The sequence below is a fragment of the Rhineura floridana genome, chromosome 8 (genome assembly GCF_030035675.1).
Source record: "Rhineura floridana isolate rRhiFlo1 chromosome 8, rRhiFlo1.hap2, whole genome shotgun sequence".
NCBI lineage: Eukaryota > Metazoa > Chordata > Lepidosauria > Squamata > Rhineuridae > Rhineura > Rhineura floridana.
Genome location: NC_084487.1, coordinates 122691737 through 122716178, shown reverse-complemented (window position 1 = coordinate 122716178; position 24442 = coordinate 122691737).

Genomic DNA, 24442 nt, shown 5'->3' with positions numbered 1-24442 from the left:
ATCCGAACTTCAAAGAGAATAGTAGCGTCAATATACATACCAAGTATCTCCATGTTCAAAGCAGGTGTCACAATATGGTGTTTTAATCTTTTTTTATTTAAAACAAAAAAACTGGTTGTTGTTTTTTAAAAAAATACACAAATAGTAACTGTTATTGCTCACTTACTTTTACTGATGAAAAAATGAAGGCAAGAGTGAAGGAGGTTTATATTGTGTTTGATGGATATATTCTTCCAAAAGTCCAACATACTTTGTAAACTGTCTTTGTCCTGGGCCTGCTTTGTTCCATTGAAGTAATTATAAGTTTATATTTTCAAAATATCTGATCACAGGTCTTTCTGGATGGAAGGTGTTATTTTAAAAATGAGGTATTATTACGACTCCTTTAAAAATGGAGGATTCATGTTTTTCTCTGTGACTGCAGAACGAATAAATCTCCTATAGTGCAGACATAATAGGAAATCAATGCAACAAAACTAGACTCATTTAAAGGGCTCTTGCTGACTAAATGATCTTTGCTATTTGTTGAGTAGCAGATATCAGACTTTATGCAGACTTTTTGGATGCTTCAAAGCATAACCCTATACATCAGGGGACTCCAATGTGGGGCCTATGGGTGTCATGGTGGCCCCAGCAGGTAGCTCAGAATCTGAGCTTTCATTTTTTAAAAAGCCTCTAGCCCTCCTAGAAAGGATGTTGTGGAACTACCCTTCTAAGCAATTTCTATGAAATGAGCCAGGCTAGCTGCTGCTGCCTGTCAGTATTATTAGCAAATGAGTGAAGTCAGAGCTATGATTGATAAGTGAGTTGTTTGGACACCGGGCAATAGGATTCGCTACAAAAGTGTGGGAACCCCTACAAATATGGCTCCTTCCCATTCCACTGATATAACGTTGAAAGTCTGGATAGGCCTGTAATGTGATGCTATTTAAATATTTCCCCTGCCACCATTGGCCTGCCCAGAACCTTAGACTATGGCTAGTGGTCTCTCTCATGTGACCTTTAGGCTTCCAAGCCCTGCTATTTATCATAGGAAGGTGACATCTTTTCCCAAGCAGCTGAGCTAACAGCAGAGTTGGGCCTTCATATCCTGTATTTTTCACAGTATATTAATTCAGGCATCTGAATTAATATACTTATTAATTAAGTATATTAATTAATATTAATTAATTAATTAAGCTTATTAATTAAGCTTATTAACATACTATAAAAAATATGTCGGGCATAGAAATATAATAAAAAGAGAGGCTGTTTGGTAAAGGGACACTGCCCAATGGGGGTAGCTATTAATCCTCAGTGAAGTAAGATTTATGCTGACTCGCCTGACTCTAATAAGACATGATGAGTAGAATGTAAGAAAGGTCTATTGTAGTCTTTTTGCCAAGTGGAAAATGGTGTTCCAGCTTTTGGTGGGAGCGAATTTGCTTCCACTATCCCCTTCTCACAAGATGTTGCAAGAGAAATCTCCTGGGAAGGAGGGATTGTCGGGGACATGGTGTGAGGCCGCTCAGGATAGGGGCCGAGTGCGGCTTATAAGCCAGCTCCACCCCTAACTCAGCTTCTCTGCTTTTGCTGCAGGAAGAAGAGGAGATCGCAGCGTGGTGTGACAATGTTCTAGCCTCGTGGCTGTGCTTTGATCTTGGCCTCGAGGCCTGCCTTTCATCGTTCCATTCCAGCCTGACTTTGATCCTTCCGTTCCTTCATCATTCGCATAGTGATCAGTAGAGCGCGCTTCTAGCGATCTGGCCATGCCTTCATTGTGCTCACTTAGCGAGCAGCAGAGTGAGTTGCTAGTGATCTGGCCATTCAGCCTCTAGGGAAGTCCCTGCTTCCTTGCTGCCTACCTCCTTCCTCCACAGTAGATTGGTGGGGGGAAAGTATGGAAGGGGCTTTGGCCCTCAATAGGTCTTGGTTGATTTAGTTCCAAGTTAGGTCCCCCTCACCCCATATAGCTGCCTGTTGGTAAAGATAGATAGATAGATAGATAGATAGATAGATAGATAGATAGATAGATAGATAGATAGATAGATAGATAGATAGATAGATAGATAGATAGATAGATATTCAATAATTATAAATTATTGTGGGGGTCTGGGATGTGCATTGAAGATTTATTAATTGTATTTTCCATGTTCCCATGCCCATAGTTGTGGGTGTTGACCCAAGCAGGTATCAGTTATGGCAGTTGGTTTTCAGGATCACTTATGTAATTATAGGGCAATTGTCGTCATGAAAAATCCACCCTCAGTCAGGGAAAGTCTTGAGTGAGCAGACTTTTGGGGGCTCTTCCAGGTGAGACTTTTTTTTGTGCATTTGCCCTGCTTTATTCACTGAATTTTTCAGAGGGTCCTATTCTTAAATTGCTCCTGTTTTTTAAAAAAACTATCATTCTTTAAATGGAGGCTGTCATTGTCTGTCATGTCGCAAATAAGACAATTATCCCCCCAAAATCTGGGGTGGTGACACCCCATCCCCCCATCTCACCTACAGACCTGGCCAGAGGTGTCCACTAATGGAGGAGAAGTTTTATTTATTTATTTGGCGATCTCTGCCACCCTTCACTAAAAATGGTCACAGAGCAGTTCACAAATATTAAGATAAAATAAAATAGAACACATAATAAGCAAAAACACTTAAAATTCTCATAAATTATATAAATAGCAACTCTATTTTACACACTCTTTCTCTACAAAAGAGATGCTACTTTTAACACTTAGAACTACTTGAAAAAACCCCAGCAAAGTAAGCACTGCCAAGAAATTTTATTGCTCCCTAACCAAAAATTTCCACAACCATTTTGGTGGGCATTGTAGGGCTGATACAATTCAATACAAACCATTTTAGCCCAACCCTATTTGATGATGATAAATTTCCTGTACAACGGGCTAATAATGTCCGGTGCTTGTCATGTTCATTTTTATTATGAATAGAGCAACCTTACCCGAAACAAGCAGCGACAACGTATTTTGTCCTGATGCCCTGCTTTCGCACTGCAAAACAACCATTCCAAAACCAGTCTTGCGAGTTCAGTGGTTAACTGTTGGCGCATGCTCAGAACTTGATTATGTTAACACCTTAACTGATCTCAATGAGAAACTGATAGCTGCATTTTAGTCTAGCCTTAGTAGTCTCTGGGGAGGGGGATACCCAATCCTAGTCCTGCCACTTTGCCTCTATGATTGGGTGTGTTCATTAGTTGTTGTTGTTGTTATAGTCTCTTGCTGAATTAATTTTGCTGGATAGGTCCATGGTGCCTCCCAGAAAGGTAAGCAAAAAAGGGGGCGAGAGTGATCAAGCAGGCAAACAAGCATCCACCTGCTCACCCACCTTCCTCTGAGGATGATGTGGGTTCCTTGTGTGCACTCGTGGCTAGGATTGAAGCATTGGAGGAGCGCACGTTGCCAATGACCCTGAGGCAGGTCCTAGTGTCCAAGTACCTATTACCAAATCTGCTAGGTTAGTACTCTTCATGCTTTGGTTGCCAGGGGAGCTGCTTTGGAGAAAGGAGTAGTTACTAGACCACAGGTGCCTGCAGATGTTAGTGTGCCAGCTGATCAGGCAATTCTGCCAACCATTCCGTTTTCTTCTCTGACCATCTAACAGGGTTTAGTTCTTCTAGTGGCTCAGATGGGTGCTTCACCTTTGCCTGCCAGCTTGCCCACCCCCCCTGCTTTGGTGGAGCCTGTTGTACCTGCAGCGGGGGTCTCTCCAGCTGCATTCCCAGGTGAGACGCACACTTCACATGTCATGCAACCAACTGCAATACAGCAGGAGTTGTCCCAGCAGCAGATGGTGTACATGGAGGGGTAGTTCCCCAACAATTTCAGCTCCCCGGGCCATCTGTGGCAGTGGCTCCTTGGCAGACAGGTTCTGCTTCTGCTTTTCCAGCTTCCTCTTCCTTGCTGTCGCCACCATGGATTTATCCTCAGGCTGATACATCTCTTCCCATGGGAGACCATCTGTTGCAGGCCACCCGGGAAAGGACTTGGAAGGGCGAATATATAGACTTATTCACACTCCTGTTCCGGGATGCTGCCCAATTTGTGGAACCTTGGGAATTAGAGGCAGGAGCAGCCATCTCTGCTTTGGCTTTCAGTACTGTGAGGGCTTATCTCCATTGTTGTGCCGATTCCAGATGCCACAGGGCTTGTCTCAGGAATGGCCCATCCCAGTGGGTCACCTCATACAATTTATGTTATCCCTGCGGGCCAAAGGCAGGGTGGTTAGTACCATCACTGGCCACCTTTCCACATTGTCTTTTGTATCCAAGGCCAGTGGCCTCTCTGAGTATACTTCTGATTTTAGGATACGGGACATGTTACAGTTTGTGCCCTGCGGTTCCTGATAAGCGGAAGCCTTTCACCCCTGATATTCCGCTTCAGATTGTACAGGAGTTCCATTGGCTGTGCTCATCCACATATAAAGCTACTTTTTGTGGCCTCAGCCTTAACCGCCTTCTATGGCACTTTCCACCCGAATGAATTCTTGGCCAGATCTAGGCTCGACAGTTCAGACAGGGCCTTGTGTGTTGGGGACTGTGTGCTGGCCATTTCCCCCAAACCACACCCACCCTGACATCAGGTGAGGAGCAGGTAGAGACATAGCTGGATCAGCTGCATGACTGAGTCCCTCAGGGGGAACTCGATCACATAGCCAGTCCCTGCAGAAAGCATGCTTGAAGTCACCATCCATCAGGTGATACGTAGTGACCAAGCCTGCTGATCTGTAGAGCTTCAAAGCACCACACAGGGTTTTATACTTGAATAGGGAAGTAGGGTGGCCATGTATCCTACTTTATTTTATTTGAAGGGCTGTCAGAGGATGCTCTACTATTTGAACAGGTCAATAGTGGTTGGTGGAGCAGCACAGTCAGGGTGGGGTTGCTCACTGGCTTCTCAATGCCAAGCAACACTGTTGTCATTGAGAGTGGGATGGGCAAGGTGGTGGGGAGCTCGGGCAGTGCGGCATTGGGAGCATCAGGTTGGCTCTGCTGCTGTGCCCACACTGCTTGGAGCTCCCTACCACCTCAGCAGCTATACCTGGTGCTGGGAAGCCAGGTGAGTACCACCACCTTGCTGTGATGTGCTGCTGACTGCTACTGGAATTGGTCCAAGTCCAGTTTAAAGATAAAGAACCATAAGAAGGGAAAGCAGGGGTCTTGACGCTGCCCATCAGCATTTAGCACCTGGACAGCAGACAAAACAGGCACACAGGTCCCCTATTCATTTATTTTATTCAATTTATATCCTGCCCTTCCTCCCAAAGGTGGCAAACAGATCATTAAAACAGTGCCATTAAAAAGAGTTTAAAATCATTCTAAATACAGTTTAAAAACATGCACATTTATCTCAGCTGCATGCTGGAGGTGGATGGGGCCAGAAAAACTAAAATGCCACCCCCCCTTTTTTAAAAAAAGTAATCTATCTTTTATTAATGTACAGTGCTGAAATGTACAAGACAGAAGGAAAAGTGTCTGTCTGGGCAAGAAAGAGCCCCATCCTCATATGTGGTTCCAAGATTGTCTTACCTCTTATATACCCAGTCAATCATTGCGCTCTGGAGGTAAGGGCCTCCTGCAGATCCCATCTTATCAGGAGGTCCGTTCTGCACAACATAGAAAGCAGGCCTGTAGTGTTGTGGCACTTTAATAATGACACCCTGATCTGAAATTGCACATTCAGAAGAACATTAAATGAAATCTCAACAACTAACAAATGACAGTCAGTACACTATGCGTTAAAAAGTTGCCATAAATTACTGAGCAGTTGTTGTGACCCTGGGCTCTAGGGACAGACATTGAACCAATCCAGTTTCTCCTCCTTTTCTGTCACGCTCCACTCTGCAAAGTGATTTATAAAATGCAAACGCCCCACCAATCAAATGCAGTTGACAGGAGGGAGTTGCGATTTAAAAGCCACTGTGGGTGCACTAAGAGAGAGCAGATGCTGATGCACGGCTGACACATTTTTCTGCCATCCTCAAAAGTAGTTTATTAGGAGTCATCTTAATCTCTTCAAAACGTCAGGGCCCTAAATATGCCTTGCAGCAACACTTTGTTAATAATAATGAATAGTGACAGCTAATTGCCAAGCCATTGAATTCCTGGATGCTAGGCTTTACAGAAAAAGAATGCCCAGTTGCAGTTGAGTGGTGAAATAAAACACAGAGACTTCAGCTTGGGTTGAACAAGGGCCACTTTATTTAAATTATAGTAAACAAAAAACCCAATTTAAAGTGACCTGCAGAGGGAAACCTAGGTGCGGGAACTGTCTATAAGCAAGTAGCTTGCCACACAGCTCTCGGGCGACCAGCCCCTGCTGGGGCAAGGGCAAGCCCATCTGCTTACCCTTTGCCCCAGCCACACCTTGCAGGTGAGTAGGGGGGCCTTCCCACGTCATCCCCACCCGAGGCCGTATAACCCCTGGGTAGATGAGCATAAGTTGGCCCCAGAAGCAGCCCATATCCTGCCCTCGAGCCGGAAAAGCTCTGACAGACAGGCCTCCGGAACTGCCAATCACCTCCAAAGGGGCCTAAGGGGGCCACCTAGCTGTCCTTACCTATTTCCCTTCCCGTACCTTCCCGCACCAGTGCTAACTACATTGCCCTGTGGGGCATGACTTATTGATAATTCGAGTAGCCAAATAAGCCGAATCTGCCTATTAAACACGACACCCCCTAACCCGATTCCCTCCCAGTCCCATAGCATGGAGTAGGCAAAAAACCTGCCCGCCAACGAGGGTGGGCAGGATAAAAATTCCTACTCGGCCCTGAAGCGACCCCATAGGCACACCATGAAAGACGGAGGGCGGGGAGGGCGTCGCGCAGCAAAAGAAAAAAGAGGAAGGTAGGAGGAGCGGCTGGACTTAAATAGTCCTGCAAGCTCCATCCCTCACACAGTGTGTCGTGCTTACATCACAAGCGCGACGCGCGACACTGCCCCCTTTAAAGATGGAGGCAGCGTCTTCACCCCCACCTGCAACCTTGCCCTGTTCGTCAGCTGCGCGGCGAGCGGGGCGTCATTTCCCTGAATTAGGCCAAACTTCTGAAAGGTTTCTGCTGAAAATTGAAATCACCTAAATAAACTATTCCTTTTGGGCCGCTGCTGGGGCTCCAGCTTACTGGTGCTGGTGCCTACCCTGCGCCCACTTGCCCCTTTTCCATGATCAGTACTTGGCCTGGAAGATAGAGTCAGTGTTGAGCCAGGGAGTCCTAGAGCAGGAACAAGGAAGCTGGAGCAACTGCCCTGGATATTCATGAGCTCAAAAGAGCGCTGTTAACCCAGCAAAGGTCCCAAGGAGACAAAAATACTGGCCAGCTTATCCTGTCCCTAGTCCTTCGCCAGGTGATTGCTTGCAGCTGGATCATCTCTTTCCTCATGAGTAGATCCTTTCTCCCAATGAGACCTTTCCTCCAGAATAGAACCCTAGTAATAGAGCTGGCTGGCAGCCAAATGGACACTGCTCCTGCAACTCTAACTTCTTCCTTCATCTGATAATCCTCCACTACAATTTTTTTTCATCTGACAATCCTCCACTACAAGTCCTACACTATTTTCCCCCTGCCAGCTTTAATTTCCCCAGCCATGCTCCAAAACTAGAAGAGAGCCCAGATGTGGAGAAATGATCCACAGCGGGAGACAGAGAGTGTGGGCTGGGTTGAGAATCCTTCTTTCCTGCTCACTGGCCTTCTCCTGCAAGTAACCCACCTACTGAGCCAGGTTCAAGGTTCTTATGTTTATTCACAAAGTCCAGAATGAATTGGGCTTAAAATACCTTAAGGACCTCCTGATTTCTTATGCTCTGCCTCGATCACGAAGTCTTATAATGGAGCACTGTTGGAGGTCCCACATGCCCCTGAGCTTCGTCTAGCCTTTAGCAGGGGGAGAGCTTTTAGTGTGGCTGGGATCCTCCCCAACAGAGGGTCCAGAAGAATCATCCCTGCTTATTTTTAGACATCTTCTAAAAACTGTATTATTTAGACGGCCTTTCAAATCTGAGATTCTTTGCCAACCAGATCTACTGCTGTGATTGATGTTTTTATTGTAATACTGTGTTTTAGTCTACATACTGCATTGCGATTTTGTATGAAAGTGTGGTTTATAAATATCTTAAACAAACAAATAAATAAATACTCATTCCTGCATTTTTGCACAATAAATAATGTACGCAGGGACACTTTAAAAAAGAGATGGATCATTTGGCAGAAAAATGAGCCAATGCCATGTACTATACATAGCTTCCAACATCCACATATTTGCTTATGCAGTATATCAAAGATGAACTAACATATTCAGACTTGTATGAAAGAAGTGAACAGAAGCTCAGCCTTGGCCAATTCCTCCCTTCTGCAGCCTCTCATGCATTGCCAAGAAAGTCGACATGGTGAGACGGACAGGAAACCCATCTCATACTTGGTTATATCATACCTCTGGAAAGTGAAATTCCTCTATTTGCTATTAAAGCCTATAGGTATAAATTTCGACACATGTGGCTGTAGAAAACCAGCGGTGTGTTTTTCTATTTAAGGTTGGGAGGTGATACCTAAGGAATTACAAGGGGACCAGTGTTCTAGAGCATGGAACTCAAAGAATGATGGCATGTTGCCATGGTAACCAGCTGGAACGGGCCTGTGGTCAATGGAAACCATTTTACATAAAAGGAAAGCAGGAAAGACTAGAGTCTTAGTGACAGTGATGGGCTGCCACTGAAAACAGTAGTACAATAGTACTATCAGACTAGGCTATCACAATAAATAGAAGAGTAATTTAGTTGAGATAATCACAGTCAGTTTGTATATCCCTGGAACTGAATTTTATTTCTGTTTTAAGTTATGTTCAGAATCTTACATGTGTTTTTAAGTTATATTCTTTACATGTTTCTATGGATAAAATCAACCAAAACATTAAAAATAAAAAAGCAGGGAATGCAGGCATTCAAATGAACCCTGTTTCTGGTTTACTCCTCACAACAAACCAACCCACTTTGAAATATCCATATTAAGGAGTATCTCAAGAGAAGTAGGCCACAATTATCGACACAGAATTGCATACAATTTTAAAAATTCTTGCAATGGAAATGTTAATGTAATAGTTTAGTTTCCAAATCTTCTTGTCTGGGCAAGACATAGGGTGGCTATTAGGGTTGCCAGGTCCATGGCCTGAGACTGATCCTGTATCTTTAGGAGAAGAGAAAGTCAGCCAAGTGCAGGTGTTCTTGCAACTCTGTAATGGGAAAAACCACAAGGTGGAATTCTCCCTTCCCCCTGCACAACTTTTAAAGATACAGAAGACCTCTTGGCCTTTGAAGACTGTTCGGAAACTTAAACTGGTACAAAGAGCTGTAGCCAGAGTGCTAACTGGGGCTGGTTACAGGGACCATACAACCCCCTTGTTACGACAGCTCCACTGGCTGCCAGTTTGTTTCCGGTCACAATTCAAAGTGCTGGTTTTGACCTATAAAGCTCTATACAGCCCAGGTCCAGGCTATTTGTCAGACCGTATCTCCCCATATGAGCCTGCCCGGGTGTTGAGATCCTCAGGAGAGGCCCTTCTCTCAGTCCCAACACCTTCGCAAGCGCGATTGGTGGGGACGCGAGATAAGGCCATCTCGGTGGCTGCCCCCAGGTTCTGGAACTCTCTTCCTAGGGAAGCACGAATGGCCCCTTCCTTACTATCCTTCCATCAGCAGGCAAAGACTTTTTTATTCCGACAGGCTTTTGGACTAGAAGATGTTTAAGATAGCGCCTCATAAGGTCTGTTGTATTGTTCTATGGTCCTATTCTTAATGTTTTAAATTGTCTTAGTATCTTAAGTGTATGTTTCATGGTTTTAATGTCACGAATAGTTTAATTCTATTTTAATTGAATATTTTTGTATGTTTTTTTACCTATGTGTAGTTTTTATTTGTAAGCCGCCCTGAATTCCAGTTTTGGGAAAAGGGCGAGGTAAAAATAAAGATTTATTATTATTATTATTATTATTATTATTATTATTATTATTATTATTATTAGTTGTGTCTGCCAAGGAAGCTTGTTTACCATATTTGATCTTCCATTTGATGGACCCCTGACAAGCTTCCAAGAGTTCCCCAGAATCATGCTTGAAAACCATTGATGGATGATATACTTCTCAGTTACATATATCATAAGATAATATATTTTAGTAATGATCAATATTAAAAACATTTACTGAAATATGGCAGAGATCTGAGGAACATAAATCCCACCTCCCAAAACTTCAGCGCACCAGGAAAAGGTTTCACCTCAGATAGAGTAACTACAGAAAGCTACTGGATTATAAATGGTAATTTTAAAATTCTTTTAACAATGAAAAGAGGCTTTGTGAATCAATATGAATTCTCACAAGCAGCATATGGCCTCAGTAATATTTGTAGGTTCACAAATTTATGAGGTGGTGTAATGGATATAATTTTTGCTCTGGCATTCAAGATATTGAAATAATATACATCAAAATGAAACACATCAATAAAATAACACATCCACCAACCATGAAATATGGAAGATTACATGGCATGTCAAAAGTCAAATTTGTCCACAGTACACAAATTAATACAGCTGAGGGGGTGGTCTCCGCCAACATGTGTGCATGTTGAAAGTGTCCAACAGATTTGTGTCTGACATTTTAAAAGTAATATCCATTTAGACCATTGTATTGGGGAATAGTTTTTCCCAATACTTCCCAATGGAAGTAAACAGGATATTTTGTCCTGAAATGTGGCAGGACAAATATCAAAATCCTAATCCCCAAGTTTTGCATTACATTTATTTTTTCTGTAAAATATGATGAAGCCCAGCCAGAAAAAAATCCAGTTGAATACCTAAAGCCAGTGACTACTTAAATGGTTTTATACCTGATTTTGTGTTACATATCGGGTCAAATTCAAAAAGCTTCACTTCAGCAGAGCAAACACTTCACTTACAACATTTGTCATCTTAATTTTGGCAGGAAAGATCATACATAGAAGGATATGTAGGTTGCATTCCTAAATGCTTGCCTAGGGTTACTTTTGAGTTTACATGTATATTTCACTGTTAAAGTCATATGTAAACCCATAACAAAATCATTTACAATAATATTATGACAATATTAGGTAGAGATGGAAATTGTATACAAAAAGGAAACCGTCATGCCCCCCTCAGGGAACTCATTCGAGGAGGAAGGAGAATGGGAGAATGGGAGACGGCAGACCCAGGAGAAGGGACAAGCAGGGAGACAGCCCAGGACCCTTCACCAGACCAGGGACAAGCCCCTGAGGGAGCCCGCCTGTCAGAGTCAGGAAGCGACCAGGAGGCTGCCCCTTCCCCAGCAGACAGAAGACACCAACAGGTGTTGCAGCAACGAAGGCAATCAGTGCCATTAAGGAGCAGGAGAGCTCGCAAGAACACAGGTTGATTGTAAGCACCTGGGCCTTGTAAGCCTGAAGAGTATAAAAGACTTGGGCGACTCTTTGCTAGAGTCAACATCAAGCCTTGCTGTAGACATTACTCCAGCTGTCTGTTGACCCATACCCTTGGACCCTGCCCTCCCTGATCAGAATCTCTTGGTTTATGGACATTGGACTACCTTAAGGACTCAATTCTCTGCATTCCCCTTTGGCACTTCCCAAACAGCAACAGGCTGCCTGGCAGATTTATGGTCTGGCCTGCGGCTGGTATCTGTTAATTAGTGGCTCGCCTCTGTGCACCCCCATGTTTGATAGAAACACTGTAATATATGAGTCTGTACTTCCATTCAGAGATTTAGGGTTGTATTCAACTAAATCCTTCTCAGAGACCCACTGTTTATAGACATGACTACTGTAGGTTCATTCATCTCAATGGGTCTACTCTGAGTAGGATTTAGCTGACTACAACCCATAGCTTTTTCCTTTTCATTGTTAGTCACAGGTGAAGATTCTCAGAAATGTGGATGCTCTGCAGTAACCCGAGTCTGTGGTTGCCTCCAAGACTATCAGAATTTTGCAAGAGGGATTCAAGTGTATACCAGAAATTTAGGTTTGTGCATTCTGTTGCCCAGTTGCAATCAATCCACTTAAAAAGCAAACAGTCTTTTTGCAGTTCAGAGAGTGATGGGGAAATGCACTGAAAAGTATGGAATGAATAAATGAATGATTAACAGGAAGATGTATAACCGCTGGTCAAGCAAATCGAGATGGATTCAGAATGAATGCTCATGGTTGTATAACCTTCCATAAAACAAATCAGAATAAATGCTCAGTAAAGACCAGACATAGTCTAACCCCTGCATAAGCTTTGTGCAAGCAAATCGGAACAAATGCTCAATAAACAGGTTGTCTAGAGGAGCCCTGCTCTGCTTCTTATTGATTGATATCATGCCCTTCCTCCCAGCCAGCAGCCCATTCTATATTCTTGATCATTTGAGATGATACAGTGGCCTTTGGAATAACTGAAGTGAGACTGGCCAGCTTGCTTAGAACATAGTTCTTCTCATGTAGCTGTGGTATCACCTCTGATCTGGCAGAGTCTAGACTACATAGCAGTGGTGCATGTGGGGACAGTTGCAACTCAGACCACCCTGGTTTATAAAACATAATACCACCCTTACTGTGATTCCATGGGTAGTTCAGCAACTGTCCTCCAGCCCCAGGAATAGGTAAACCAGACTATCATATCTATTGTATCTTCTGCAATGTTTTGTAAATGCATGGTGTCTCACACTGACCACCCAATCTAGCTGACTATTGCAGAATACTTTCACATATCAAGAATAATCTTGGATCAACAAGAATGGATCTTTCATACAATGGCCCCCATGTTGTAGTACCATTTGTCTAATGTGAGATGCCATTTTTAAAAATGTATTTTTGTGAGAACAAGATCTACAAAAACAACTGACTCCTTATTTGGGAATAGGAAGTAATAATGTTTGCCAAAATTCACATTGAGGTTTTCATTACTGAAATGGAAGAAGTACCTTTTTTCTAGCTCTGGTTTCCAACTTGTAGATCAGGACCCACAAGTGGGTCACCCCAGATCTGAGATGGGTCATGTCAGCATCATCACAATTTTCTTTCCCTTAGGAATTCTATTAAGAAACAGAACGGGGATAGAGTAAGAAAGAGGAGAAATAGAAAGGAGGGGAATGGAAAGAAGGACAAAGACACATATAATTCCTGTATAGAATGAATGTATATTATAATTACCAAGATTCCAAGAACTGCACATATTATGTAAGCCACCCTGAGATCTTACAGAATAAAGGGCAGTTTAGAAATTAAATTAACAAGTTTCATGCACCAAAAGGGAATCTGATCTTGTGTTCCTCAACATCCATTCTTTTGAAGCTGAGAGGCTTCAAAATTAAATTGCAATATGGCATGAGGGTCTGGTACTCAAAGGAAAAATATCAAGAGCATCTCACTGGGCATGCGTAAAGTGGTTGTTTGGATCCTGGCCATGGTAAATATATGGATAGATGACATGTACTAAGAAACTGGTGATGGGAGAAATGAGATCTGCTGCAGCCACCCAGGTCTCCAGCCACCATAATCCTTCCTCCATAATGCCTCTGGGCCCAGAGCCATTATTCTCAGCAAAGGAAGGGAGGAGCAGCTGAAGGTCAGTGCCTAGCCTTCCAGATGTCAGCTAAAAGAAAAGCAAATTGGATCCTATCACTGTTTGATAAGCTCGGGGTGGGGTAGCAAATTAGCAGTAATGTTTCTGCTTTTCTTGATGCGGAGTGTGCTGCCTACTTTTTTTTCGGTCTGTGCATATGTGTGATGCCTGGCTTGTGTATGTTTGTTGCCTGTTTTTGGGGAGGATCTTTTTTTTTTTTTTTTACTTTTAAGGGCGTTTTGTCTGTTTCTTGGTGTGTGAGTGAGAGTTCATGGCTTTTCTTGGGTGGGTGTTACCTTTTTTGTTTGTAACTTATTGGGGTGGACGGATGGATTTTGACTCTTTCGGAGGTGGGTTGGTAGTTTTTGGGCTGGATTTGTTTCTCTGAGCACCACCCATTTTTCTTCTGTGAAATGGGTTGTTTTGTTGTGCTTTTGTTGACAAACACATGGTTTGGTATTGGGGTTCAAACCCAACCTTTGTCATCTCTTCAGTTTCTTGTGAAGCTATTTGTCCTTTGCAACAAGGCAGGTCCCCATGACTAGGAAGAGTCCCGTGAAAACCATTTCATGGTGGTGCCCGTGACAGTTGCTCAGATTTCCAAATGTGCCCCTAGTTGGAGGACCCTGTGTTAAAACCTATCATGGTCTGGGACCTACATGCCTTTGACACCACCTTTTCCCATATGTGTCCCTTCACCTATTAAGACCCTATTCTGGCGTTCCATCATTGTTGAGGGTGTGGTGGTCCAGTGAAGCAGCTTTCCAGATGAAATTCTCCTGCCCACATCTCTCCTACATCTTTTGTAGAGCAGGTGGGAGCCAAAGGAGATTGGTACAGTAGGGCCCCGCTTATACGGTGGGTTAGGGACCAGGCCCCCACCGTAAAGCAGAACCCATTGACTATAATGGGTCGTGTCACGCGAAAATGCCACAAAAGTGCAAAATCGGCTTTAAAACGGGGAAGTTCCCCTAATCGAAAGCCGCTGCATCAGCAGAACGCCGGAAAACAAAACACCGTAAAGCGGGGCCCTACTGTATAGGGACCTGCTGCTGCTAGCTTATGTGTTTTATTGTTTCTTTTGATGTGTGTTGTTTTTGCCTATTATTATGAGCTGCCTAAAGTGTGGGAGAGGTGGGATATAAATATGAGAAATACAGTACGTGTGCATTCGTGTATGGTGACAGACTAAAAATGGGTACCATGTTGCAGGTGGGGGTTAAAGGTGGATCTGGGATTTGAAAAAGTCTGATTATTTACCATACAGGTAACTTATCACCCTCAGTCTTCCCCTGCCCTACTGTTCTGCACAACTTTTCCTTTTTCCTCAGTTTCCTGATGTTCTGTTCCTGCTGCTTTATTACCACCTGGTTCATCACCTCCCTGGCTCCTCTCAGCCTCTGTTTCTGTCTGTTTCTCTTTTCCTTACATAGTATGTCTCTGCTAACAAGAACATAGGAAGAGCCCTGATGGGCCAGACTAAAGGCCCATCTAGTGCAGCATCCTGTTGTCACAATGGCTAACTGGATGCTGATGGGAAGCCCGCAAACAGGACATAAGCATAACAGCATTGTCCCCACTTGTGATTCCCAGTAACTGGCATTCATTTTAGATGGCAGACCTGCCTCCTCCTGGTTCAGCTCCAAGCCTTTTCTCCTTTCAACACTCATTCTGAAATACGGTTCAGTTGATAGACACCTTTCCACTTAGTTACTATTAAGTTTCAAGAAGATGGATTTCACTTAATTATGTAATGTTGTGATTAAAAAGTTATAAGGCTCTGAGTTCAGCTTTAACAGTTTTTTGCAGTCACATTATTAGATGCATATTAACATTAACTTAATCTCCAGTTCTCTTATGTAAGGCTAAATATGTAGCAGAGGCCCGAATGATGGTTCCTGTGGGAGTCACAGAATTATCTGGCTTTTAAAATCTACATTGTAACTTTGCATTCAATTTTTTAATAGCATACGCTCTAAAGCTGTAATTTTCTTGTTACTTTACGATTACTGTGCTATACAGACACTGCAAGTAAGATTATATAGCCAAATAGTTATGAAAGCACTAAATGGGACGGTAAAAACAGCAAAGGCAACCAGGAATAGGCCAGAATGTGTGTGTGTGTGTGTGTGTGTGTGTGTGTGTGTGTGTGTGTGTGTGAGAGAGAGAGAGAGAGAGAGAGAGAGAGAGAGAGAGAGAGAAGGGGGGCACTCAGAAAGCATTGCTTGTCTAAATTGGGAGAGAAGTGGGACAGAGTAGCGGGGTGCCAACAGGATTTTCTGGGCTCATTATATTGTATGTGGAATGGGCCCTCTGCTGCACTCAAAAGATACAAATTTGACTCTGTCATATGCAAATTTGTACCCTCTTTTGCAAGTGGCAGAGGAGCACCCAAAAATAAAAACCCTAAATTTTACAATTAGGGTACACTTTGTGTAATTGTTTAGATAACTTGATTTTTATTAATTTAGGAAGTAGTACATACTATTGCCTGTGTCAAGATGCAGATGCTTGTTTTTTCAGAACTAAAGTATAGAGTTCCCTAGGGTAGTTGAGTTATGCTGAAATAAAATATCAAATAGACTTACTGCATCAACCATTATGGCCTGCCGTGATGTTCCAAAATAAGGGGCATGTTATGTAATACAAAATAAGAAAATAACACTCAGTGGCAACTTTTTAACTGCATCTTTCTGTATCGTAAACTTGGGTTATAGATTCTAAACCCAGTTAACAGATTAAATAAGCCATAAAGACCTACGCTTTTTTCCCTGTCAACACCCAACATAGCAAACAGCTTGTTGAATAACATTAATATTAAAAGGCACAGAGTCTTGACAAATGATGCATTCCCGTAATGCATTACAAAGTGAATTATTCCGTTTAGTAACTAGTTGATCCGCATTGTTCTTCAGACACAATCCACATTTTCATTTACAACATTTTCTCCCAATAGGCAGGTTTCATGATGATGTTTCATTATTCTTACCCTGCATCTTGCCCTGCAACTAGGCCCTGCATCTCCTTCTTGCACTGTTTACACTTTGCACGTTTTCCTTTTTTGCCAGGGAAGGAACTTCTTTCAAATATTCCCAGATACGGTCTCTCTTACACCCAGAAGCCATGACAGTTCTTCTGTAGAAAAAGTGTGGGGGAATATAGGAACTGGAAGCTGTGTTTGTAATGTCATGTCTTCCCTTTGCTCATTCCAGTCCTCTCCGCTGTTCTAATTCTGCCTCCAACTATTCTTTTCTACGTTGTTCCTGTCCTGATTGCTTTGCCTTGGGTGGCTCACCTCCACCACCACGTAAACTCAGAACAACAACAATCCTATTCCCATCCAGCCTGTGACTTTGAACATGTAACTTTAGTTAGAGAAACAGAAACTGAAAGCACAGAACTTCCAAGAAGCAAGAGTTTGTAGTTTGGCTGGGCAGAGCCATTTTCATAGCCATTTTCATGAGATGAAAAACTGAAATGAATGCCCATGTTTGATTGGTAGATATCTCAATGCGTGTGATTGATTTATTTATTTTAACGAGACTGCAAATGCAGGTTTAGCGTGTTTGTAATAAGACAGAACTGAATGAGAAATTTACTGTTTTATTAATGTTTAAGTCAAAACATTCTGATTTAAATAAAAAAAACATTTAAAACCACTGATTTTTATCTGCCCTCGGCTAATGGTCCATCTAGCCTAGCATGCTGTTCTCAGAGTGGCCAACCAGAGGCCTCTGGGAAGCCCGCAAGCAGACCTGAGTGCAACAGCGCTCTCTCCTCCTGCAGTTTCCAGCAACTGATATTCAGAAGCATACTGCCTCTAGGGTTATTAGGGTTATTAAGTATTTATTGTTGATATTATTGCTATAAGTTATCCAGACTGAATCAACCAGGAATTAAACACTGCCATTTTCTTCTTTCTGGCTAGTGTCTTTGAATTGTTTTTATTTATTTTTTAAATTGTGTTTTTAAATTGTTTTTGTGTTTCAAAATTTGTACATTTGTTTTTATTGTTTTTAATTGCTGTAAACTGCCCAGAGAGCTTTGGCTATGGGGCGGTATATAAATGTAATAAATAAATAAATAGTGTCTCTCTTCTTGCAATCTCCCTTTCAGATTGGGTGCTCCTTATGAGTTCTGCAGATTCTACTATACAGTAAATGTGGGTGGGTGTTAAAGAATCCCCCACAAAAAAATTCAGCCATTTTATACCTCCTCCAAAATCTTCACAACATCCATGTGATGTAGGTTTGGTTGAGAGTTGATGAGTGGCCCATGAAAGGGAGTGAGCAGAACAATAAAATTATTGGCAAAAACAGTTAAAGATTCAAAATAATAAAACCAACAATGAGTTAAAAACAGATAAAAAGCATAATAACTTTTACATGCCTGGGTAGGCTTGCCTAAACAGAAATGTTTTTAGCAGGTGCCAAAATGAGTACAATGAAGGCGCCTGCCTATGTAAATAGGCAGAGAGTTCCAAAGCGTAGATACTGCCACACAAAAGGATCGATTTCTTAGAAGACAGAACAAGTACTATGTGAAACCCGTAGTATTATGTGCTGATAGGGTCTCACTCTTGTCAGCAATCATGCCACAGCATTCTGCACTAGCGGCAGCCCCTGAGTCAGGTTGTGCTGCATGGGGATTCTGTGACCTTGGCTGACTGGCTGCCAGGATTTTTCTTTAGTTTTGGTTACGAAGCAACTGGCTGTGGGATTATGAGTTTTCTGTCTTACTCACAGCAATTTTGTTGTGGTTGGTGTGGTATTTCATTTAGGAAATCATCACTGTCTTTTTTTTTCCTGTTTGCATTTCATTTACCTCTGACCTAACTCCCTTACATCCATAGAAGTAACAACAGTGGTTCTGTGTGGTCAGCTCACTGTCTTTAAACCCACTGATGATGCACCATGTTATTTGCATGATGGTTTGTTTCTTGCCCACTAGTGGTAAAAGAGAATTCACATACAGTAGGGCCCTGCTTTTCGGTGTTCCGTTTCTCGGCGTTCCACTAATACGGTCATGCATGCCATCACATGGGTAATAGCACCATCTAGCGTCTGAAGGCAAGAATGTACTGAAGTCAAGACCTGGGGCATCCATGTCCCTCCCACTCCAGTTCATTCTTGCCTTCGTCCGAAACTCCTATCTCCACTATTGTGTAGGAATTTAGGATTTAGTTTTGTGTGTGTGAGAGAGAGTGTATATTAGGACAGGGGCTGTCACTGTTGTTCCTTTATACCCAGCTTCTTTGTCTTCCCCTTTCACCTTTAGTGTTTTCTGGGTTTTGGTTGGGTTGTTTTGGGGGTGGTTCTTTTCAGTTGGTGTTCCCTGCCTGCCCTCCTCGTTTTTTGGGGTCAGCAGAGGCTGCTACAGCCGCCTTTGCTTTGAGGCGGCGAGTCAGAAGCTCACAGCAGTGCCACTTCTGATCTCCCCCTGCTGGGCGCTCGGCAGCAGCTCCTCCCTCCACGGCTCGCTACCGGCCGTTGGAGTTTGTCGGCTACTGAAGCAGAGCTTGCGGAGGCAGCTCTCTTCTTTCTTGGCGGCAGCTCCTTTCTCCGCAGCTCGCCACTGCAGATGTTGGGAGCTCGCTGGCTACTGAGACAGAGCTGGCGGCGGCTCTCTCTCTCTGGAGCTCATGGCAGCGGCTCCCTTTCTTTCACTTCTGGCAGCAGTGTCTGTGGGAGTGGTTGTCTGTTGCTGCTCCCCCCCAGCTGAGTCCAAGAAAGGCGTTGGGTGCCATTTTATGCTATGTTCCACTTTTTGGCGATTTTTGCTTTTTGGCGGGAGTCTGGAACCTAACCCGCCACATGAGTAGGGCCCTACTGTACTGGGAAATGTGGTTTCATTGCTGTTGTTCCCAATCTACTGCCTGTGAAGGTAGACCAAACCATGTGTGTGTTCTCTCTGTCAATTATTACTCACTGGAATTGGGTTGGCTGTCAAAGTGAGTTTATAGTAGCCCACAGGATAGCCAGGAAAGAGTAGAGAATCTTCTTAACTCTTACTCATTTCTCAAACCTCTCTTTGCATTAAAAGGTCAAATCTGTAAAGACGTTTAGAGCAACCATGTTAAAAAGCAGGCAGGGCGTTCCAGGCAGGGGTTTGCCAACCCTGTTTGATATGGATATCGTTGCAGAAGATCCCTAGTCAAGCTTTACCAACAGCACAATCCAAACTATATCTACTCAGAAGTAAGTCCTATTGAGTTCTATGGCAGCATTCAGGGGCATCCATCTTTACTCCTGAGTGCTCCTATCTAACATCTCCACATCACTAGGCTCCTTTCTTCCTACAATGGCAATCTGGCGACTGGCCTGGCCTGAGGGCACTGAAATCCTTCTTGCCAGAATCAAGTAGGCTAGATTAAATGTTCCCTACCCAGGCTCTATCTTTCAGCTAAGATTTCTATCTTAATTTCCAATCAGAGAAATGTTTTTGTTTGAGTGGTATGCTCCAAGCAACTATGGTTGATGCTTAATGTATCATGATTAATGACATCACTCCCATCCCTGTGACATCACTATGGCCCATCCCCATGGCATAACTATGACCTGCCTCCATGACATCACTAGAGCCCACCCCTGAAATCTCAGGCTTTGGGATGCTTCTGACCTGGCAATCCTACTCTGGAACATGAAGATACCATGGCTGAAGCACAAATAGCTAGCTGGGGCAATTGCAGGGAAGAATAACTGAGAACAAAAAGTGATAAGACTGCTCCTTCTCTTCAGTTCTTTCCTCCATCCAGTCTCTAACCATACAAACCAACAAACATGTTTTTTTCCTGAAATAATACCTAGTTCTGCCCTAAGACCCAATGGAGAAAAAAAATCACACTGGCCTAAATTCATATATACTCGTTTCATTGTTTTATTACTGACTTGGCTTTTTTTTTTTACAGCGATCGATCTTTGCTATGATTTTATTCAGCAGTTCACACAATGCTGCATCCAAATTTCTAGCACTAATATTATGAAAATAGATACATACAGGATTATGTGAACATTCTCTTTTCTTGTGAAAACATGAGGATTTTAAATTTCTTGTTAATTCCAAAGAATCATAAAAAATCCAGCTTCCAAATTTCTTTCGAAAGTCTAAAAATCTTTAAAACCTCCCACAGAGCTCCCTCTGCTGTTACGAGTTTTAATCTGCCAGTGAACCTATTTACTAAATCTAATAATAAAAGTTGCCTCATTTGAATGTATAGGCCTAAGAAACAGAATCCAGTTGTCTACTCTTTGAAACCGACTGAGTTGTATCCTAAGTTGGGTTGAGTGTTCACTCAAGACTCTAGTGCAAAGTTTGTAGGTACAGAGTGAAAGCAGATTAATTGTAGGTTCAATGTTTTCCGCTGAACCAAAACTTGAGTGACCTAAAGGCCTTCAACAGCCAAAAAACAGAGCTGTGGAGATTTATGAATTCACAGTGATACCATCATAATTTGTTTACCTTTGAATAAACATGGACAGGAAAAGCCAGGCTAGTCAGTTCCATCTAATCCAAGAGAGAAATGAACTAATATCTTGTGAAGAAGTTGTAACATTTTCTGACTGTTCTTTGATGATCTGGAAAGACTGATAAGCATCACCACTTATGCTTCCTGTCATGATAGTATCATAATTGTGTTCTATAATTTATTGTAATTAGAATGAAGATACAATTAACATAAATTTATTTGAACCAGGTATCTTCCTGTTGTTTTAATTTAAGGCACAGTGAAATAATTATACATACCTGATTATCACCGGCAATTCCCCTATTTTAATCCAAAGACTTGATAAGGGAAACATTTTAAGAAAATCTGGAGAACTTGTAGGAATAATATCAACAATAAATACTTAATAAGAAATATTTATTAAAGAATGTATTAACTTACTAATAGCCATTTACATGTGTGTTAAGGCAGTTTACAAACATATCATAAAAACAGCTAAAATAGTTTTTGAAACAGTAGAAAAAATAACTGAAGAAGATAAGTTTAAAAACAATACAAAATGAACGTCTAGGGCAGAGACATTTTCAACCAGCTGGAAAAGCTTGTTGCAATAAAAGTGTCTTCAGTTGTTTTGGGGAAGGTAGCGGGCACTTGTCATATACATAGACATGTATGTGAAAAATAACCAGGGGTTGGGATAGAGTGGAGGTATGCCTCCGCATCTGCCTTCAGGGGAGCTTCACCATCAGCAAGGAAGTCCTGCTGATGGGAGGCAACACAATCTGCCCACCCAAACAGTGGCAGACGCTACCACCACCAGCTTCCCCACTGGCAGTAGCTAGTGGGTACTCCCAAAACAGGACTTTGTGGGGATGGGGACAGCATAGGATCTCCTGGATCCTGTGTGTACCTTGCCGCCAACATGTGATATCAACAGACCTGACTGAGGCTTCTCTGCTGCACTATCCCAGGAGCTGGTACAGCAAAGGGCCATTTTGTTCTGACCCCCACCTTCTATCCTGCCCAGTGATCATGCCAGGGCTGTGGATGCAACACCAGCTGTACCACTCCATCAAGCCCTGCCACTATCAATTGGATTAAGGTTGTACCCTTAATCATGATTTCCAAGGGTTATTTTTAAACTACTTGCAGAGTCATACTCAGAGTAGATCCAACTGAAATCAATAACCATTACTAATTGAAGCCCATAATACTCTTGAGTATAATTTGTGTTTCAATCCAATACATGTCTACTCAGAAATAAGCTCCATTGGGTTCAATGGGACTTACTCCCAGGTAAGTGTGTGTTGGATCGCAGCCTTAGTCAGATGTATTGAATTGCAGCCTTAGTCAGTGTTAAGTTAGTCACTTAGTAAGTGTGTATTGGATTGCAGCCTTAGATACTATCCCAAGTGTTTTGAATGTATCTTGTTTTAGGCGTCTATCTTACACACAGACTTCTTAATCCATTGAAGTCAATGGCAAAGACATCCTAAATGTTTTCAGAATTGCAACTGCTAGTTAATTTTATTTAGTTTTGTAGAAATAGATTTTTGAGTATTTAAGTTCTGGAAGGTCTACATTATCAAGGCAAATTATATTGGTCTACTTATAAGTATCCAGGCAACTTATATTGCCTTTGGACTGTAAACGTAAAGAACAGCAAGAGGTTAAAATGCATAGGGCTTTAGCTTTGGAAAATAAATGCTCATCTTGGTAACTAGTAGAGCCTTTTTCTTCTTCTTCCTCTCTGTATAGACACAATAACTTTATTATTGTGCAGAATGAGAAGTAAAAACCCTGCTTGGCTGTAGCTGTCTAATAATGAACAGCAAGTGAAGTGAAATCCATGAGGAAAAAACTATTACACCCAGGTTTGCTCTCCCTCCCGTTCCATTTCCGAGCCAAAGCAGCCGTTTCCCTCTTTGAGGGAGTTATGTTCACTGCCAAGGAGAAGATAAGTTCAATAAGCAATGGAATTGCATCAAAAAGGAGCTCCTTGCCAGGGCAAACAATAAACTACTTGAAAACACATTACTATAATGGTGAGTTGGCAAGGCATCTCGTATCATCTCTCTGTTAAGTGATTTCTTTATTCTTATAATAATAACTCAAGTATGATTGAAAACAGAAAGTAATTGAGAAGCAGATACGCAATGAAATAAAATAATAATAATTACTCCCTTGGTAAGGAGTAGCAGTGATGGAAAGCTTTACATCTCTTCTTCTTTTGCATAATGGAAGAGATCACAATACGCGGAAGCTATTGTTATAACTTTCTCTCCAATATCTTTGTTTTAAACAGTATATATATACTGTCAGAACCAGTTGGTCATTGCAGAATTTTTTTAAAATGTGTACATCAAAAAATGTGAACATTTTTTAAAATTAAAAATGCAGAACATTTTTTGTAGTTTCCTACAAAATAAAAGCAGCGACACCTAAGTATGCCCTGCCTAATTGCTTTAAAAATAGGATTGGAGAGGGAAAGAAAGATTTACAAACACAGTCTTTTGCTATGTTCACTCAAAAGTCCCATTGATTTACAGCACAATACTAACCATGTCTACTCAAAAGCAAGTCCTTTTGAATTCAATAGGGTTTATTCCTGGTATGTAGGAGTAGGAGTAGGATTGCAGCTTTACTGCCAGAAAAACAAGTATAGCATTAAAGCTTTATATTGGGAAGATTTTCAAAGCAGTGCTGTTTTCAACAGCCCAGGAAAATTTAAACAAGTTGCACGTACGCGTCTTTTAAATTTCTGTTCAAAAATGATTTGAAGGATAAAATGTATAATATTTTTGCAAGTAATTTTAAAAAAACCCTGCATATACACTTTTATTATAATCATAAGTGAAATTGTTTGCAGTAAACATTGGCCTACCAAGAACCTGCTGTGATTTTTTTGTTCTATATCGCCTGACAGGCACACAGAGAGAAAGGGAGTTTTGCTACTGCTGAAAGCTATGAACCAGGAAAAGACAACAGTTGGTTTACAATGAGTAGGGCAGTTGACTATAACCTTACTCTATGTAGGGCTAGCAATTTGTTTGCCGCCCTGGGCTCCTGCTGGGAGGAAGGGCGGGATATCAATCAATCAATCAATCAATCAAATAAATAAATAAATAGTTCTGAGACATCAAAGAAATTAAACATACATTGCAAAATTCAGCACTCACCTAAGTAGTGAATGTGCACTCTGTGATAATGTCAAAGACAATGCAGTATGAAGATCGCTTGATTGCCTGTAGTCTTCTCATCCAACATCCTCAGTGTGAGGATCAATGTGTGGCCTAATACATAATACATTAAATAATCTGTGGTGAGAAGAATGCATGGAAATATTGTGACAGTCTCAGTTTGAGGTGTTTTCAAATAATGAGATCGAAAGAAGCCTGGGCTTGC